This window comes from Odocoileus virginianus, chromosome 4, assembly GCF_023699985.2.
Source record: "Odocoileus virginianus isolate 20LAN1187 ecotype Illinois chromosome 4, Ovbor_1.2, whole genome shotgun sequence".
Taxonomy (NCBI): Eukaryota; Metazoa; Chordata; class Mammalia; order Artiodactyla; family Cervidae; genus Odocoileus; species Odocoileus virginianus.
Genome location: NC_069677.1, coordinates 13259970 through 13278803, shown reverse-complemented (window position 1 = coordinate 13278803; position 18834 = coordinate 13259970). Strand labels below are relative to the sequence as shown.

At 46.1% G+C, this 18834-nt stretch overlaps 1 protein-coding gene and 1 long non-coding RNA gene across 2 annotated transcripts in view; one reads left to right on the top strand and one right to left on the bottom strand.

The window, feature by feature from the left end:
* Positions 1–16602, bottom strand: part of LOC139034722 (uncharacterized) — a 31143-nt gene extending 14541 nt beyond the window's left edge. The window contains exon 1 of the long non-coding RNA XR_011487230.1: positions 16058–16602. This is a non-coding gene — a long non-coding RNA (uncharacterized lncRNA). The remainder of the gene's footprint in view (positions 1–16057) is intronic.
* TFRC (transferrin receptor) overlaps positions 1–18834 on the top strand; it is a 135839-nt gene that overhangs the window by 37155 nt on the left and 79850 nt on the right. The window lies entirely within an intron of this gene.

Below are 18834 nucleotides of genomic sequence, written 5' to 3'. Positions count from 1 at the left end.
CAAAATACAGAAGGACGTATATCATACTGTCAGCAACAATTGTCTCTGAACAGTAGGGCTATGGGTAGTTTTTATTTCTTTATGAGTTTTTATATGTAATATCTGAGATATATTACAGCTTTTCTTCTTTAGACTTCTTTGTAAGTACAAGATTTTTAATAAATGTTTCTTTCGTATGCAGAAAAACCACAAAATATTAGGATTTTTCTTTTTAATAGAGGTAAATATTTTTAACAGTGGTAAAAGACACATAATACAAAATTTACCATTTTTAAGTGTATAGTTAGTAGTGTTAAGTACATTCACATTGCTGTGTAACCAAACTACAGGACTCTTTTCATCCTACAAAGCTGAAACCCTACCCATTGAATAACAGCTCTCCATACCCACACCTGCAGCACTTTTCTACTCTCTGTCTCCATGTATTTGACCACCCCAGGAACCTCGTGTCTTTGTCTTTTTGTGATTGGCTTATTTCGCTTAACATGATGTCATTAAGTTTCATCCATGTAGTAACATGTTTCAGAATTTCCTTCCTTTTTAAGATTAAATAATATTCTGTTGTATGTTTATACCACTTTTTTTTATACATTTGTCTGTCAGTGTATACTTGGATTGCTTCCACCTTTTGGCTATTATGAATATTGCTGCTATACATGGATGTACAAATTCTCTTCAAGACCCTACTCAGTTCTTTTGGGTATATATTCAGAAGTGGAGTTACTGAGTCATATGATAATTCTTTTTTTTTTTTTTTTTTACTGTTCACAAGGGTTCCTGACCAATGTTGTTACTTTCTGTTTTGTTTTGATAGTAGTCACCCCCAAAAAGTCATTTTAAAAAGAGGACAGTCTAAGCTGGAATTTTGCCCATACCCTCTGAGTGCCAGGTAATGACTCCTGGGCTGAGTGCAAAGAGTATATATATACAGAGGTTTATTACAAAGTCCCAGCCTTCCTGGAGCTTGTGAGCCAGCCAGGAGCTTGTTCTGGCTATGACTCATCACTCAGGACCTAGCTGGAGGGATCTGGCCACTTGTCCTAAACTCATTTCAAAGCAGGGCCATTGAGGCGGGCCTTGTGCCTGAGCTGCAGAGGTTTGTAACCCACCCTGCGACCGCGGCTGTACGGGGGTGCATCCAGGCCTGGCCTGGCAAGTGCAGCAGGCTGAGCGCATTCATGGCTTCCTTGCTTCTGGCATCACTGCCAGCCTGTCCTTCGGTCTTCCTGGTCTCTGGGGCTGAAGCAGGGTGGGGCCAGATTGCTCCCAGTCAGAGCCACTCCCAAAGGCAGTGCAGAGAAATGGAGGTCCCTGGGCAAACCTGGTCATTGATGGGGATGTGTTCTTGGGCTCTGGGGAGGGTCAGAATAAGTCATTAGTGGGCAGCTGAGCAGTAGGCGGGAAGCAGCCATGTCAGCCCTTGTATCTCCAGACAGGCCTGTGAGATGGCCTCTGAGATGGTGGGTGCCCGGATGCTCCATATCACAGAACTTTTGCCTTCAAATTGCTGGAGGCAGGAGGATGCCCTTGCTGACCTCTGGAGGCCCAACCAGCCCAAGGATATCACTTGATATCACTCTCATACTGATGCCTATCTTAAATATTTATGTGTACAATACATTTTTTAAACGTTTTTGGAGAGCTGCACCCAGTTTTCGTTATGGCACGCAGAATCTTTTAGTTGCAGCATGCAAACTCTTAGTTGTGGCAGGCGGAATCTAGTTCCCCAACCAGGGATCGAACCCCAGCCGCCTGCATTGGGAGCTTGATGTCTCAGCCACTGTACTGCCAGGGAAGTCCCCACAGTACAGTTTATTATGTGTCCTATTTTGGTTTCTGTCTCTGAGATCCGGAGGCTCCCTGGAACTTCTTTTATTTGGGATTGTTAGAGTCAGTGGCTCCCATCCCTTTTCCTGGCCCCTGGACCTTCTGCTGGTGGTCTGAGGTGCAGTAAAAGGCACAGTGAGGGACTGGCCATTGTCACAGGCCCCGCTGTGGGGCAGCTCTGTCTCATGCTGGGGAAATTCGCATCCACTGTGGTCTGTGGAAACCATAGTCCCCCTGGTGACTCTCATCAGACAAAAATGACCTTCCTCAGGCAGAAGTAGGGAGTATGACACATGGTCACTGGCTTGGGAAAGCCTGCTGACCCATCTCCCATGGGTCTGTCCTGTCCTGACTCACCCAGAGGCAGCAGCTGCTCTTCGTGTAGGACCGGAGGGGCTGCTGAGGGGGCCACGGGGTGGCGGCACCCAGGGCCAGCTTCATAAGCATGAGACCTCGGCCGTCACACAGGACTCTGTGCTCAGAAGAGCTCCACCCCCAGTTTAAGGCTCTGCTGTCACCGAAGTTAATTTTTAATAAATTAAGCTGGTCCTGGTGGCACCTCTTCCGTGGCAGCTCTGGAGGACTGCTCTCAAGGGCAGAAAGGACAAGACCACGCCACACCCACACAGCCTGTGCCACCTCTGAAGTCCCAGCATTTTGAATTAGCACAACACATAATTGTCACTATGCTCTGCCCCATTTTAGACTTATTTGCCTGCATGTTCCATTCTGCAACTAGACTGTACCCTCCTGGGGGGAGGGCCAGGCCTCCAAGCAGCTGGCACTTGATACTCAATAAATGCCAGTTGAAGTAACTTCTGAAGACTTCAAGCCAGGTCAGCTTTTTAGTGGCAAAGAACAAAACAGATGATCCATGATTGTGAAAATTTAGATTTTGTAAGGAGGGTATATGGGAAATAATGTGATCTTGGTTTATGCAAAACCACAGCTGGGCCATGGCTGCATTTCTGCATTGTTGCATCTCTGGAAAAGCACCGATACTATCAAATACCTGCTGTTTCTGGGCACTGTGCTGGGTGCTCTAGTGCATCATCTCCTGTTTAATTCCTACAACCTCTCAAGGTCTACTAGGCCCAGAGAGCTGAGCAGCTTGCCCAAGGCCACACATTGACCAGAAGAAGAATGGGGATATGAATGTAGGTCTGCCTGACTTTAGAGGCCTCGTTACTGGTGTTTTGAACCTGGGGAAGGGCAAGAGACAGTAACTGAGTGAAGGAGGAGGGGGTGGCTACCTATAAGGAGCAGTCACTTTAGGACCAAATAGTAGAGTAATATCTGGAGTAATGCCTGTAACATCTTAAAGAAGTATTCCTGCAAAACATGATGTGCAGGGTGTGAAACACATCTTTCCTGCCTATAGGAGCCGAGATATAATAACATTTATCTCATGGGATTGCCCTGAAGATCAGTTGAGACAGTAATGACTGAGATGATTATTTCAAGGAAGCAGACTTTGGTGTCTTGGATTATTGCCTTTTCAGAGTGAGGCCTCATAGTTTTTCTGGAGACTGTTTCAGCTCCACTTTGGTATATTAATTTAGTCTTCACTGAAAATGTTCACTACTGAGGATATCACCTCTTGACTTGGTTGCCTTCCCAATATCCATTTCCCCTTTCTTCCTTACTAACAGAGCCCTGATTTTGTTTGGTGCAACAGAATGGCTGACAAGCCTAGGCCATGGTCATGGCAACCTGTGCTCTCCTTTCCCAGCCTGCCTTGCAGCTGAGAGAGACCACGTGACCAGCTCTGGCCAATGGGATTGAAGTGGGACAGACTGCCTGGCACAGTTCTTTCTAGATTGAAAAGGTTCTTTCTAGTCTTTCTTCCTAGGTTGGAAAGATTTCTGATATTGGAAACGGCAGTAACTATATTTCCATAGAAAAAGGTCAAGAGAATCACAAAGATGCCAGCCCTGATACCCTTAAGCACCACCCTCCACCCACTTTCAGATATTTTATTTTGTGAGACAAAGAAACCATTATTTGTTCAAGTGCCTGCAAGGTGGGTTTCTGTTGCTTATAGCCATATTTATACTTGACTGACAGTATGGCAGTTCCTTCTGCTTTTACTCCTGTGTGCCATGGGAGAGATGGCCTAAGGTCCTCGAGGAGCTCCCAGTCCTGCGGGGTTTCTCTCCTCTCTTTATTCAGACTTTTGTCAGACCTTTTTGTGCTCTTGGAGCTTTGAGGGCATCCTGGTCTTTCTCTGACCACCCAGTTTGCCCATCTCCCTCATCTATTCTGACCTCAGTTTTCCATTTCCTTTGGCTAATCCCTTTGGCTAATCTCCCCTAAATCATCTTCCTGTCACACATACTGAGTGTCTAGTCCCTACATCATGTGGTACACAAAACACACGCACATATACAGAAACGCACTCCACATACACCTCTCTCCTGGACTTTTTGTCTTCTTGATAAATGGAAAGCCACAGATCTGAAATGCAGTGCCCTGATTATGCTTCCGCCCAATTCCATCTGCTCTTGCCAGATGGAGTGCTCTTAATCCGCATATAATTTTAGATATAGGAGAGGCTGCCACGGAGACCAGACACTCTCACTGGCATACAGAGAGCCTGTCCTTTCTCCTCTGCCCGCAGCTGTGCCTTGCTGGTGTAGCCCAGGGGACGTACCGAGGAGGGTCTGAGAGCAGAGCGGCTCCAGGATTCTCAGTGGAGTGCTGACCTTGGAGGGCAGGACTCTAGGGCCAACCTGAGGGCTTTCTGGGGATTATCTACCCAGGTCCCACCCCGACTCGAGCAGGCCTAGAGCTGGCCAGAGTGGTTGGTGCTCGAGGGAATCAACTATTTTCTTTTTTTTTTTTTTTTAATTTTTATTAGTTGGAGGCTAATTACTTTACATCATTACAGTAGTTTTTGTTATACATTGATATGAATTAGCCATGGATTTACATGTACTCCCCATCCCAGTCCCCCCTCCCACCTCCCTCTCCACCCGATCCCTCTGGGTCTTCCCAGTGCACCAGGCCCGAGCACTTGTCTCATGTACCCAACCTGAGCTGGTTATCCGTTTCACCCTAGATAATATACATGTTTCAATGCTGTTCTCCTGAAACATCCCACCCTCGCCTTCTCCCAGAGTCCACAAGTCTGTTCCATACATCTGAGTCTCTTTTTCTGTTTTGCATATAGGGTTATCGTTACCATCTTTCTAAAGTCCATATATATGTGTTAGTATACTGTAATGGTCTTTATCTTTCTGGCTTACTTCACTCTGTATAATGGGCTCCAGTTTCATCCATCTCATTAGAACTGATTCAAATGAATTCTTTTTAATGGCTGAGTAATATTCCATGGTGTATATGTACCACAGCTTCCTCATCCATTCGTCTGCTGATGGGCATCTGGGTTGCTTCCATGTCCTGGCTATTATAAACAGTGCTGCGATGAACATTGGGGTGCATGTGTCTCTTTCAGATCTGGTTTCCTTGGTGTGTATGCCCAGAAGTGGGATTGCTGGGTCATATGGCAGTTCTATTTCCAGTTTTTTAAGAAATCTCCACACTGTTTTCCATAGTGGCTGTACTAATTTGCATTCCCACCAACAGTGTAAGGGGGTTCCCTTTTCTCCACACCCTCTCCAGCATTTATTGCTTGTAGACTTTTGGATAGCAGCCATCCTGACTGGCGTATAATGGTACCTCATTGTGGTGGAATCAACTATTTTCTTCTGTCTAGGTTTGCTGCACTTCCAGCTGAGAAGGTCCTGACTTGTTCCAGTCCTCAGCCCTCTCCCTTGTGGGAAAGAGGGGACTGTAGCTTTGCCACTGACAGTATGAGCTATAAGGAGCCCCTGGGGGGTGGCTCACCACATTGGATGAGGAATGTGAACTGTCACCCTGCCTGGCTGATCTCATGAGTTTTGCAACCCAGGCTTCAGGGAGCAGCTCCCGCTATGTGGGCCTGCCTTGGGGACCGCAAGCTCTGGCTCCTTATCAACATTGCGGTGCCTCCTGACCCCTTCCAGGGCCCGAAAGGGGGCTCTTGTCCAACACTCAGAAATGAATTGTCTGAGGAGACACAAGTGCCGACAAGGCAAGAGACTTTATTGGGAAGGGGCTCCTGGGCGGAGAACAGGAAGGTCAGGGAACCCATGAGGACTGTTTGCCACGTGGCTCACAGTCTTGGATTTTACGGTGATGTAATTAGTTTCTGGGTTGTCTTTGGGCAGTAGTTCTGACTAAGGGTCCTTCCTGGCGTTCCTCACCCAAGACGGATGCCAGCAGCAGGGATTCTGAGAGGTGGTCGGACATGTGGTGTGTTCTTTTAACCTCTTCTGAACTCTTTCCTTCGGTGGTTGCTTGTTCGTTTCCTGTTTCTTACCAAGAACACCTGTCTTAAAATAACTCATGCAAATGGTTACTATGGTGCCTGACCAGGGTAGATGGTTTCAGTCAATGTGCTTCCCCTAACACTGACGCTCAGCAGAAGGTCTGAAAGCTTCCTGCAGGAATCTCTCCCCTCCTGGGGAGCCTTGCTGAGGTGGTTGCAGGTGGGCAATCAAGGCTTTCTCCTGGGTGTCAGGAGGTTGTAGGCTTCCAGGCTCTCCTTTTGGGTACTACTGGCTTAGAAGGGCTCAGCATGTGGTCTGCAGGGCATGGTTGAAGGTCAGGAAAGAGAAGGGAAGAACACCCCACCGTTAAAGGTCACAGGTCTAAGCAAGATCTCAGGCCCCACCAAGGGGGCTTCAGTATATTTTGGAAAGAGGCCTGGTTCTAGTATCAGAATCGAGTAAAGAATTGATCATGTGACCTTGCTTTTCCTCTTGGAATCTCAGCTTTCTTCTGAGTGGAAGCTCTCCATGAACCACAGGGCTGGCAGAGAAGGACTTCTGTAGTCAGCGGGGGCCTCTCTTGTCCACCTCCACACAGTGGGGACTCCCTCCTCTTCTATTCCCTTGGTATGCCCTGGACTTACTTCCTTGTGAAAGCTTCACACAGGTCATATCAAACAGGAAAACAAGCTCCCATGCATGCATGCATGCTAAGTTGCTCAGGCATGTCCAACTATTTGGGACCCCATGGACTGTAACCCACCAGGCTCTTCTGTCCATGGGGTTGCCATACCCTCTTCTAGGGGATCTTCCCAACTCAGGGATCAAACCCATGTTTCTCAGTCTCCTGCACTGGCAGTCAGGTTCTTTACTACTAGCACCACCTGGAAAGCCCCCAAAACAAGCCCCAGCCCACATTAAATATTTTTTGCTGTCAACTTTTGGAAAGAGTTTTTTTAAAGTTGCTTTATACATTATTTGACTATAAATAACTTACTGAATTTTGACTGGCTGGTTTTTCAGTGATCATGGTGTATACTGGAAATTCTTAGAAAGTGAGAAAAGTTAGAGAGTTCTAAAGGCAGTGCCATTGTCTTGAACTCTGAGTGAGTTCATTTGCAAGCCAGTTAGTAAACCATTAGCACTTGGTGGGCGCATTTACACCATGGAAATTGCCAAACACTGTGTGAATTCATAGCTGATTTACCCCCAACCACTGGGAAATTGTTTAAAATCTTCCTGAGTTATTTGAATGTGTAGCCCCTGCTCTGGAAGAAGTTCAAGTGTGGGAGGCAACTGAGATGGGGACTGGCTCAAGGGGACTCACTTCAGTTCCACCAGGAAGAATGAATCCCTGCAGGGAAGAGAGAGTGCTGCCTTAGGGAAATGCTCCCCCCCCTCCATCCTCAGGCTTTGTTCTTGGTGAGTCCTAATTTAGATCAAAGTCTAGTCAAAAAGGATTTATCACTGTTTTTGTTTTGCCCTGTAGTCAGTTGTTTTGTCTTTATTGTTTGCTGCTGCCATTTTATTCACTACCTTTCAGCCTTTTTATTGTGTTTATTTTACTTCTCTTTTTATCTTTTCACTGTTAGCAGTGAGTAGAGGTGAGGAGACCTGGCCCAGCAGAGAGGAATTGAGGGCTGCGGGAAGCTTCTAAGAGCTTCCTGCTCCTGCGGCAGGAGGCCTGGGGGAAGTCCTTGATCTTGAACCCAGATACTTAAGGTCTGCCAGTGGCTCTGCTTTCAAAGTAGACTCCCTGTGATTCTGTCCCTCCAGGCCGAGGAAGTCTGAGCCCAGGAGGCTTCCTCATAGCTGCTTAGGACCTGCCCCACAGAGCTCCCAGACCTCAGAAACAGTGGGAACCTGGGGTAGGAGCTTGGGGTTGTCAGTAGAGGCAGGGTCAACATTCGGAGGTGGAGTAGAGCTGACCAAAGGGACAAACCAGATTCATGTGTGCTGTGGAGCAAAAAATGCAAGTTGCCAAACCACAGGTGGTATGCTATCTATATGAAAACACGGCCACACACACAGTATATTTTGTACATGTGTGTACTCAGTTGTGCTTAACTCTTTGCAACCTGATGGACTGTAGCCTGACAGCCTCCTCTGCCCATGAGATTCTCCAGGCAAGAATACTGGAGCAGGTTGCTGTTTCCTTCTTCAGGTGATCTTCATGACCCAAACTTGGGTCTCCTCTGTCCTGCATTGAGGTGGATTCTTTACCACTGTTAGTTCAGTCACTCAGTCGTGTCCAACTCTTTGTGACCCCATGGACTGCAGCATGCCAGGCTTCTCTGTCCATCACCAACTTCTGGAGCTTGCTCAAAGTGAGCCATCAGGGAAGCCCATACTTTGTATAGGTTTGTATGTAAAGGAATGGAAATGTCTATGTTTTTTAAAGTTCTGGAGCATATTTATTAAACCCATAAACAGTAGTTCCCCTGGGGAGGTGAATAGAAGAACAGAGATTGAAAGGGATGGACAAAGACACTTTATATTTATCAGTAAGCTTCTACTTTTTAAAAGAAAACTCATTTATGTATGTAATTAAACCTAGTTTTTAAAAAATCTCAATTTCTTTGTGTAAAGACAAAGTGTTGTTTGGAAAGACTGAAGACAGAAGAAGAGGGTGACAGAAGACGAGATGGTTGGATGGCATCACTGACTCAATGGACATGAACTTGGGCAAACTCTGGGAGATGGTGAGGGACAGGGAGGCCTGGCGTGCTGTAGTCCATGGGGTTGCAAAGAGTGACATGACTGAGCAACTGAACAAAAACAACAAAAAGACAAAGTGTAGGGTCTGGAACTGGAGGGTGTGGGTTGACACCTTCTTCACCCCTTGTTACTCTGTACCTGTGGGGCTGTTATTGAACCACCTGCCTCAGTTGCTGCAAAGGTGAAGTGGGCAGAATAAAAAAAGTGACTGAAGAAGGTTGTCTAAAGAACTCAGTGGACCAGTGGACAAAAAGATATATATGTGCTAGTTATAATTAGCTTAAAAATAAAAAAACAGTTTAGAGTCTCTGTAAAGACAGGCTCAAAATGCATCCCAAGTTCTGTCCCCAAGGACAGGGAAAAGAGAGTGATCAGGAATGAGTCACTTGATTTTCCTAAGAGTAGGTCATGTGAGACTCACATTACTTTTTCCCTTCCCGTCTCTTCTCCTTTACTCCCAGAAGAAGCAAAGGGAAAGAAGCAAACATTTCTGATGGCTTTTCTATGTTCCAGGCTCTGTGCTGGGTGTAGTCAGAGCTCATTTTGCAGATGTGGACCCTGAAACACATTTGGCGATGTTGAGAATCTCGCCTCAGGGGGATGTCAAAGATTTGGATTCAGATCTCGATTCCCCCAGATCCTGAGCGGCTAACAGCAGAAGCAACGGCAGCAAAAGTGGCAACAGCCACTGCTATGCTGTGATGTCATTTAATTATCATAAAGAAAATTTATAAGTGAAGAAAATGAGATATAAAAAAGGTGGAGTAAGCCAGCCCAGAATCATAGGTCTGTTTCACGCCAAAGTCCAGGCTCTTAACCAGGCAACTTTATGGCCTCCCTTCTGTACCTACCCTCTCCCTACCCACAGGAGATTCTGGCCTTTCCTCCAGAGATATGCTATCAAAATCTCTAAAAAGTGGAAAGAGAGAAAGCAGCCACATACACATTCTGGTGGCAGCCACCGCTCTAGACTGGGTTAATGGATCAGGTTGACTGGTTGATGGGGGCAGGTGCATAGAATCCCCTGGCCACCTGGATTGCAGCAAGGACTTCTGATAGAGAAGATATTCAGACTTGAGAGGACATGCAAGAAATATGGGAGGTGAAAACTGATACTGCGTGGATAGTGGGTCGAATTGTGTCTCCTAAAAAGATATGTTGAAATCCTTACCCCGGTACCTGTGAACATGACCTTGTTTGGAGCTAGGGTCTTTGCAGATGTCATCTAGTTTGATGAACTCATGGTGGACTGGGGTGAGCGTTAAATCCAATGACTGGGTGTCCTTTTGAGAAGAGGGAAATTTGGACATAGAAATACAAAGAAGACACATGTAGAGGAAAGAAGGCCATGTGGAGATGGAGGAAGATGTGGAATGATTCAGCCACAGTCAAGGAATGTCAAGGATTGCCAGCAGCCAACAGAAGTTAGGAAGAGGCAAGGAAGGGTTTTTCTGTGGAGTCTTTGGAGGGGATATGACTCTATTGATACCTTGGCATTCTAGCCTCTCGAACTGCAAGAGAATGGATTTCTGGTGTCCAAGCCATTCAGCCTGTGATCATGTGTTCTGGCAGTCTTGGGAAATTCAAACAACCTTGCTCCATAGCAGGTTGGGCAATCACAACATGCCATGTGAACTTGGGTAATAGGACAAAGGGCTTTTTCCTTTACTCTATTTTCTTTTATTGTCCTCTTGGATGAAAAGAAAGAAAATATCTGCCCATCAAATAGGTGGATTATGCAAAACCTGGAAAGATGGTTAGTATTGAAGTGAGGATATAAATTCATAAACACCTCAGTGAACTGCAGTAATGGACCAATTCTTAAAAAATATTTATTTATTTGGCTGCACAGGGTCTTAGTTGTGGCATATAGGATCTAATTCCCTGATCAGGGGTTGAACCCGGCCACCCTCCATTGGGAACCTGGAGTCTTAGCCACTGGACCACCAGGGAAGTCCCTGGACCAAATTTTATAAGTTGAAATTTAACAAGGAAAAAGTCCTTTATTTAGGTTCAAAAACTAACTGTGTGAATGTAAACTGAGGAACTTCTGGCTTAATGGCAGCTCATGTAATAAAAGGTGTTGGCTACAACTGAGTATGAGCCAACAATGTGTGGCATAGTGGTCATTAAAAAAATTAATGCATCTTTAAGGTGCCAAGGAACAATGAGATAAGCACTGTGTGGTCTCTGGACTGGTTAGACCACACCTAGAACTTCATTCAGCTCTCAGTACCATGTTTCAGCATTTTGATACTTCTCAGCACCCAGAGAAAGAGAGCCAGGAAACTGAGGGGACCAGAGACTGTCATGCAAGGATAACCAGGGGATCTAGGCTTGTTTTCTCTGGAGACAAGAAGATGTAGGGACGTGGGACTTGTCTTTAAATGCTAATTGCTCTTGTGAAACAGAGGAAATGGGCCAGTTGGGTAGTGTTCTAAGAGAAGGTTCCTAAGCAGTGGCTTATGCAATGAAAAGAAGCCATCCCAGTTTTCAGGCACAGGGCACAAGTGTTGGTTTTGCAGCATTTGTCCTCTCTTTTTCCAATAACAGCACCCAGATTTCCTTTGTGAGACCATTCCACCCCTATCTGTCCATGGTTCACCAGTGGGCATATGACTCAGGCTTAGCCAATCAGAGTGCTCAATCCCTTGGCCACTTAGGGATGGCCACTCAATCCCAGCCTGTTTAGGTATGGTCATGTGACCCATGCCACATCACTGAGTGTCTATCCCAGACATATTGGTGCAGCTACTGGGGATAGAGCCTCTCCTTTCATTAGGATAATGAAGCTGGTAGGATAGAAACCTGGAGGTACTGGAGGCCAGCTTGTCAAGGCGGGAAAGGAGCCTGCCTGATAATGAAGTCAATACAGGAAACAAAACTAAGAAACGGAGACAGACAGATTTCTGCTGGTACCGTGTGAACGCCTGAATCCACATTTGTGAGGCCTGAAGCTTGTTTGTGACATGACACAGTAGAATCCCCTTTATGCTTTCGTCAGTTTGAATTGAGGTTTGGTCATTTGCAATCAAGTGTCCTAACATATCACAAGTGAGCTGCAAGAATAGCAAGCTGTCTGATATCGTACAGAAGGAATTGTAATGGTTGACATTTATTGAGGATCTTCCATGTGTAGAAATTGTGGTAGATTTTTATTTAAAGTTTAACTTTTAATAGAGTTATATTAATACTTGCACATAGTTTAGCAGTTTAAAATAGCTCTCTAAGACTTTTGAAAAGCTATTGTCTCTTGCAGCTCAGACCCAATTTCTGACTCCTCAGAGGCAATCACTTTCAACTTTTCAGCTAATTCTTTATCTATTAACTTTTCACAATGAAAGATGAGCTTATTTTTGTCCTCTCTACCCCCACCACACGATACACTTCCCATTTCTCCTTCCTTCCTTTCCATTTAGGTCTGTTGTCATGTTTTGATCAGTATTCACTGTTTGTATTTTGACTTTGTAAACTCTCTTCACAGCTCATTAGTATACTATGATTACTTTTTCTTGCACCCCATTTTGTTTTTGCTAGAGTTAACAGTTATCTTACATTTTTCATTTGCTTAGTTGTCTGTATACTTGTTACTGATTCAACCTCAAACACCTATATATGTAAATCTCTAGCCAATATGTTCAGAACGCTAGGTGGTCAATCAATGGCATCTTCCTTGGTCACCTTTCTGATGAGCTCCAGTCTGGACCAGTTGCCCTCTTTGGCCACAGCCTTAGTTTACTCTCTTGTTTTGGCAGAGCACATCCTCAAGTAGTTTCCTGAGAAATGGGGTTCATGGGAGTTAAGGATTTGGGATCTTCTTGGAAAATGTTTCACACACATTTAATTGGTGTAGCTTAAATATCATTTTCCCTCAGAATTTTTTTTAAGTCTAATTTGTCTTCTAATCTTATTATAATTACTCCAGCTCTCTATTAGTTACTATTTATATGGTATATCTAGTCCATGCTTTTACTTTCAATAGAAAGTCTTTTTTTTTTTTCATTTAAATGTTTTTATTTACTTGGTTGTGCTGGATCTTGGCTGCAGCACGAGGATCTTTAGTTGCGGCATTCCAGCTCTTAGATGCGGCTTCCCTGGTGACTCAGATGGTAAAAGCATTTGCCTGCAATGCAGGAGATCTGGGTTCAATCCCTGGGTCGGGAATATCCCCTGGAGAAGGAAATGGCAGCCCACTCCAGTATTCTTGCTGGAAAATCCCATGGACAGAGGAGCCTGGTAGGCTACAGTCCATGGGGTCTCAAAGAGTCAGACTGAGCGACTTCCCTTTCACTTTCAGCTCTTAGATTCAGCATGTGGGATCTAGTTCCCTGACCAGGAATCAAACTTGGGCCCCTGCATTGGGAGCATGTGTGTGTGTGCTAAGTTGCTTCAGTCGTGTTCGACTCTTTGTGACCCTATGGACTATAGCCCGCCAGGCTTCTCTGTCCATGGTATTCTCCAGGCAAGAATACTGGACTGAGTTGCTGTGCCGTCCAGGGAATCTTCTGGACCCAGGGATCAAACCCACATCTCTTATGTCTCCTGCACTGGCAGGCAGATTCTTTACCACTAGCACCACCTGGGAAGCCCCTGCATTGGGAGCATAGAGTCTTAGCCACTCGACCACCAGAGAAGTCCCCTCCCCAGAATTTTGAGATCTTGTTCTCTTGTGTTCTGGCTTTCCAGAGTTAACTATCGAGAAGGTGATGCCATTCTGATTCTGGATCCTTTGTATGGAACCCATTGGTTTGGTTTGGTTTTGCTTCCTCAAAACTTGTAGGATCATCTCATTGTCTCCAGTGAGCTGCCCCAGCAGATCTGAAGATAAATGAGTTCCCAAGGAGCTCCAAGGCCAATGGAAAACACAGGTGCATTGGTTATCTATTACTGTGTAACAGATTGCCCCCAAAGTTAGAGGCTTAAAACCATAAATATTTGTTATTTCATGGTTTCAGTGGATCAGGAATCTGGGCCCAGCTTAGCCGGGTGTCTCTAACTCAGAGTCTCCATTCCAGAACCAACCAAGTGGGGATTCCCTGGCAGTCCAGTAGTTAAGACTCTGCACTTTCACTGCAGTGGGCTTGGGTTCAATTTCTGGTCGAGAACCTAGGATCCTGAATGCCACGTGGTGTAGCCAGATTAAAAATGAAAACAATCAAATGATAACTAGGGTGGCTGTCATCTCAGAGGCCTGACTAAGGGGGGAATCTGCTTCCAGCCCATTCATGTGGCAGTAGCCCCACCTCAAGTCATTACTGACAATTTTCCAAAGACATCCATTCCTTGTCACATATGCCTGTCCATACGACCACTCCACGCTGGCAAAGACTGAGGGCAGGAGGAGAAGGGGGCAACAGAGGATGAGATGGTTGGATGGTATCACTGACTCAGTGGACATAAGTTTGAGCCAACTCTGGGAGATGGTGAAGGACAGGGAAGCCTGGCATACTGCAATCCATGGGGTTGCAAAGAGTTGGACACAACTGAGCAACTGAACAACAAAACTAGGACCACTCCAGAACGGCAGTGCACTTCCTCCAGTGTGAGGGCTTTGACAGAAAGAGAGAGAGAGAGAGAGAGAGAAAGAGCGAAAGATAATCTGTGGCTCAAATCAGACATTGTTTTCATATCCAATTTCAAAAGTTACTCTTTTGAGACTGACTTTTGCCACATTCTTGTCATTAGAAGGGAGCCTGTGAGCCCAGTCCACACTCAAGGGGAGAGTGCTGCATAAGGAGAAATACCAAGAGGCAGAGCTCCTTGAGAGCCATCCTGTGAGCAGCCACCTTCCACCCAGGCAAATGGGTGGTTAGAGCACATGTGACAAGTGCCTAGAGAGGTGAGTGCTGGAGGAGATCAAGGAGGGCTTCCCAGAGAAAGAAGCTGTTGGTTGAAATGTGACAGATAAATAGGAGATATCCTCGATGGACCAGGGGGCAGAAGAGCATCGCAGGCAAAGAAAACAACATTTGCAAAAACCAGAGGTGTGAAAAGGCTTGATGGGTTCTGGGAGCAACACAGCAAAGCTTGGAGCAGAGAGCTGAGATGCAAGTCTTTCCCAAGGAGTCCGTGCTTTATCTTAGAGGTCAGGGGAAACCATGACTAGCCTTTCAGGGTGTGAAAGGAGCAGGTTTGTGTTTTAGGACACTCTCTAGGTGCTGGCTGAGTGGGAGGGCTGGAGGAACAGAGGCAGGCAGGGCACCAGTGAGGAGGCTGTGGCAGGTGTCCAGGTGAATGTGGGGACGATGATCTGGGGTGAGGTAAACGTGACCAATGGGACTTCTACAGTGTCAGTGAAAAGGGATTCAGCCTGTCTGTGAGCCAGATGAATGGAAGGGGTGGAAAGAGGAGGAAGCAGGTGTGATTGGAGGGAGGTGTTGCCCAGTTTGACTGGTAGGCAGACAGTGAGCAGTCAGGGTCTTTGCTTCTGCATTGTAGGAAGGTTGGCAGGGTGGGGTGGTAACCTTGAGGGGCTGGAAAGAAAGGTCAGGATGGAGATATCAGTGCCACTTGGGGTCCCTGGTTTGGCTCCAGGAGGTCCCTTAAGTCCTCCTGATGCCTCTCTCTCCACACCTCTTGGAAGGCTGCCCATCCGTGGCTTGGAACTCCAGCCTGCCCTGCAGTCTTCAGAACTAGAGCTACCTTTGCCCTTCTGAAGTTCATGGAAGACCTTGAGGCTTGGAACTAACAGCCTTATCGCCTCCGCTTTCCCTACATGACTGTGGGCAAGTGAGTCATGTTTCAGTCTTCTGTCTATAAAATGAGGGGGTTGGACCAAGCTGCTCCCCATCATTTCTGCCCGCACTGACTTGCTGGGCTCCATCTCTCACCCACCTCTCTGGACTTCATGGGCTCTGGGTTGTTTCTGTAACGTGCATTCCAGCCACCCCTCAAGGCTGTCTCCTTCCCTCCTTCCTTCTGCTCAGGCCTGCCCTGGGGAGCCCGGAGAGGCTGCAAGGAACTCAGTTTCTCTTCCTTCTGTAAACATTTTCTGAGATTTGGTGTTGGAGCACTTGCATTCTAAGACCAAGATGTTCTACCTTGAATCTGCCCAGTACACCATGAACCATCAGCCTGGCAGAGTCTTCCGGAAGTCATATAGTCCATCTCCTGCTCATATAGTCCATCCCCTGCTCGAGACTAAACTACTTTATTTATTAAAGATAATTTTTAAATAGGTACAAAAGAAATATTCATACCTTCATGGTAACACATTCATATTTTACAGATCTTCAGTGATGAGGTTCTTTGATGGAAATAGCTGAAATTCTTCAGGGAGCCACAGTAGTAGTAGTGTGGTTGCTCAGTCGTTTCTGACTCTGCGACCCTGTGGACTGTAGCCCACCAGGCTCCTCTGTCCATGGGATTCTCCAGGCAAGAATACTGGAGTGGGTAGCCACTCCCTTCTCCAGGGGATCTTCCCGACCCAGGGACTGAACTTGAGTCTCCCGGATTGCAGGCAAATTCTTTACCATCTGAGCCACCAGGAAAGCCCTAGAAGAGAATAGAACTGCCCTCTAAGGGCTCCTGGAGAGGAGACTCAGACTGGGTCTGCCCCACTCACCTTCCCCTCTCCAGAGGGATGCCTTCCTACCAGGCCTCCTGGTAGGCAGGGGACCCTTTTCCCTCCTCCACTCTCTGATTAGACCCAGCCCACACCTGCCTTGGCCCAAAGCTGCTGTTGCCTTTGGCACCCAGAAGGCCTAAGGATCTTATGTAACAGCTCTTGGCCAGACATTCTGGTTCGGCAGGTACAGCCTGCAAGTTAAAAATTGTTCTAAAAATGCAGTGCAGCTGCCTAAACACCCAGCCCTGGAGGAGGAGGCAGGAGGGCAGAGGTCCCAGTCAGCAGAAGAATGTATGTATTTTCCATGGGGACTTTGGGCCCAGTGCTCTGACACCAAGAGAAGCATCAAACTTGGGGACCAGTGGTACATGCCTGCTCCCCAGAGATAGATTTTGTGGCTTGACACCCTCTGAGCTGTTCTCTTTTTTTTGGCCATACCATACGGCATGTGGGATCCTAGTGCCCGACTGAGATGGAACCTGTGCCCCCTGCAGTGGAAGTGCAGAGTCTTAACCACTGGGCTGCCAACAAAGCTCCTGAGTTTCTTTAGAGCCTACAGTGTCTCCCTCTGCCTCTTCCTGTGAGAAGCTGCTCTGGTCCCACCTCCTCAATAATCCCTTCCAGTCTCTGTCTGTGTTTTGCTTTTTGTTTTTCTGATGTCTTGTTCCCTTTTCATGCTTTTCAGCACCTCCATTCTCTCTCTGCTTCTTTTCTGGTCCCTTCTCTTCTTTCTTTTTCTTTTTCTCACTCCTCCACTCCCCTAAACCCACTATGTAATGAGGATGGGAACTCCTTTCCCCTCCCCTTAAACTCTGTGCCCTTCGTAAGTCCCTGGAAATTGTCCTGGTAGAGGGAGGCAGCCTCTGGTCCCTCCAGCTGTGACATTGGGGAACTCCCTTCTCCTCTCTGGGCCTCTGTGAAATGGGGACAATAATATACACCTTATTCACTGCTTCTCAAAATGGTTGTGAAAATCAAAAGAGGTGACACTGAGTTCTGTACCCATAAACAAGGGCTTACATTTCCTTCCCTTCAGTTCATTTGCCGCAAATTTATTTAGCACCTTTGAATTGCCAGGCATTGTGGTGAGTTCTGGAATATGTAAGGAAAGACATTGATGGAGTGGGCCCTGAACCTGCTCATTAGAATCACATGCAGAGCTGCAGAAAAAATGAACTCCCCACCTCCACCCAGACCTACAGGTCAGGGTCTGCCAAGATGGGGCCCAAGTAGGCAGGGGTAGAGTCTTTGTTTTTTAGCTTCTTACGTGAGCCCAACCCTCAGGCCTGGAAACCAGTGAGCTGGTGAGGCGAGGAGCTGAGGGTGGGGTGGACTGGGAGGAGGGAGGACAAAGCCAGACCCATGTTGGGAAGACTTAGATGGGCCAGAGTGAGGATGGTGAAGGAAGAATGTAGAAGAAACAGGTGACAGAGAACCAAGAGGGCGTTTTCTCCTGCCTCGTGACTAGGTTTACCCATGTACATCTGTTGCCAGACTGGCCAGCAATTAAATGCCGGTGATGGATTCTTTTAAAAAAGCAATGAAATGAGTATTAGTTGCTCTGTTGTGTTCAACTCTTTGTGGCCCCATGGACTGTAGCCCACCAGGTTCCTCTGTCCATGAGATGTTCCAGGCAGGAATACTGGAGTGGGTTGCCATTCCCTTCTCCAGTGGACCTTCGTGACCCAGGAATTGAACCCAGGTCTCCTGCATTGCAGGCATATTCTTTACTGCCTGAGCCACAAGGAAAACATCCATAAAGGAAATACAGTAGTTCTAGTAATTTCTCCATGATGGGTGGCTTTCTCTCCTCTGGATATTTTATAGGATATTTTGCTCACAGATCTGCGTTCTCCTCTTTGTTTTGTCTAGAGGATCATTCTAAAAGTAGGGGTACATTTTCTACTTTTTTATTCTGTGTGCTTATAAATAAAAAATAAGATTTGTTTCTTTAAATATTGGCAATATTTATTCTGATGTTCATGAAGATGTTACTAGATTTTGTTGCCTGAGAATTTAAACTTCTGCCCATTAAGAAATGAACAGTAAAAAAAAAAAAAGATAAAAATCTAATGCTTCCAACCTTGATGATTTCATATACATTAAGAAAAAAAAACTTTAGAAGGATCTTCTAGGAACCATAATCTGATGTTCAGCAATGCCTTCATTCTACTACAGTTTCTTTTTATTTTTCCTGTTAAAGTTAAAATGAAAATCTATAATTTTTAAATGTTAACAATGACTTTGTCTTCAATCGATGGTTATCTGAGTAGCCAGGCATTGTTGATGGTAGGAGTAGTGAACAAAACAGATGAAAATTCTGGGAGAGTTGCGTTCCAGTTGGAAAGGGATAATACACCAAATTAACCAGATGAAATAAGAGCAAGGTTAGTATGGTAGGTAATAATG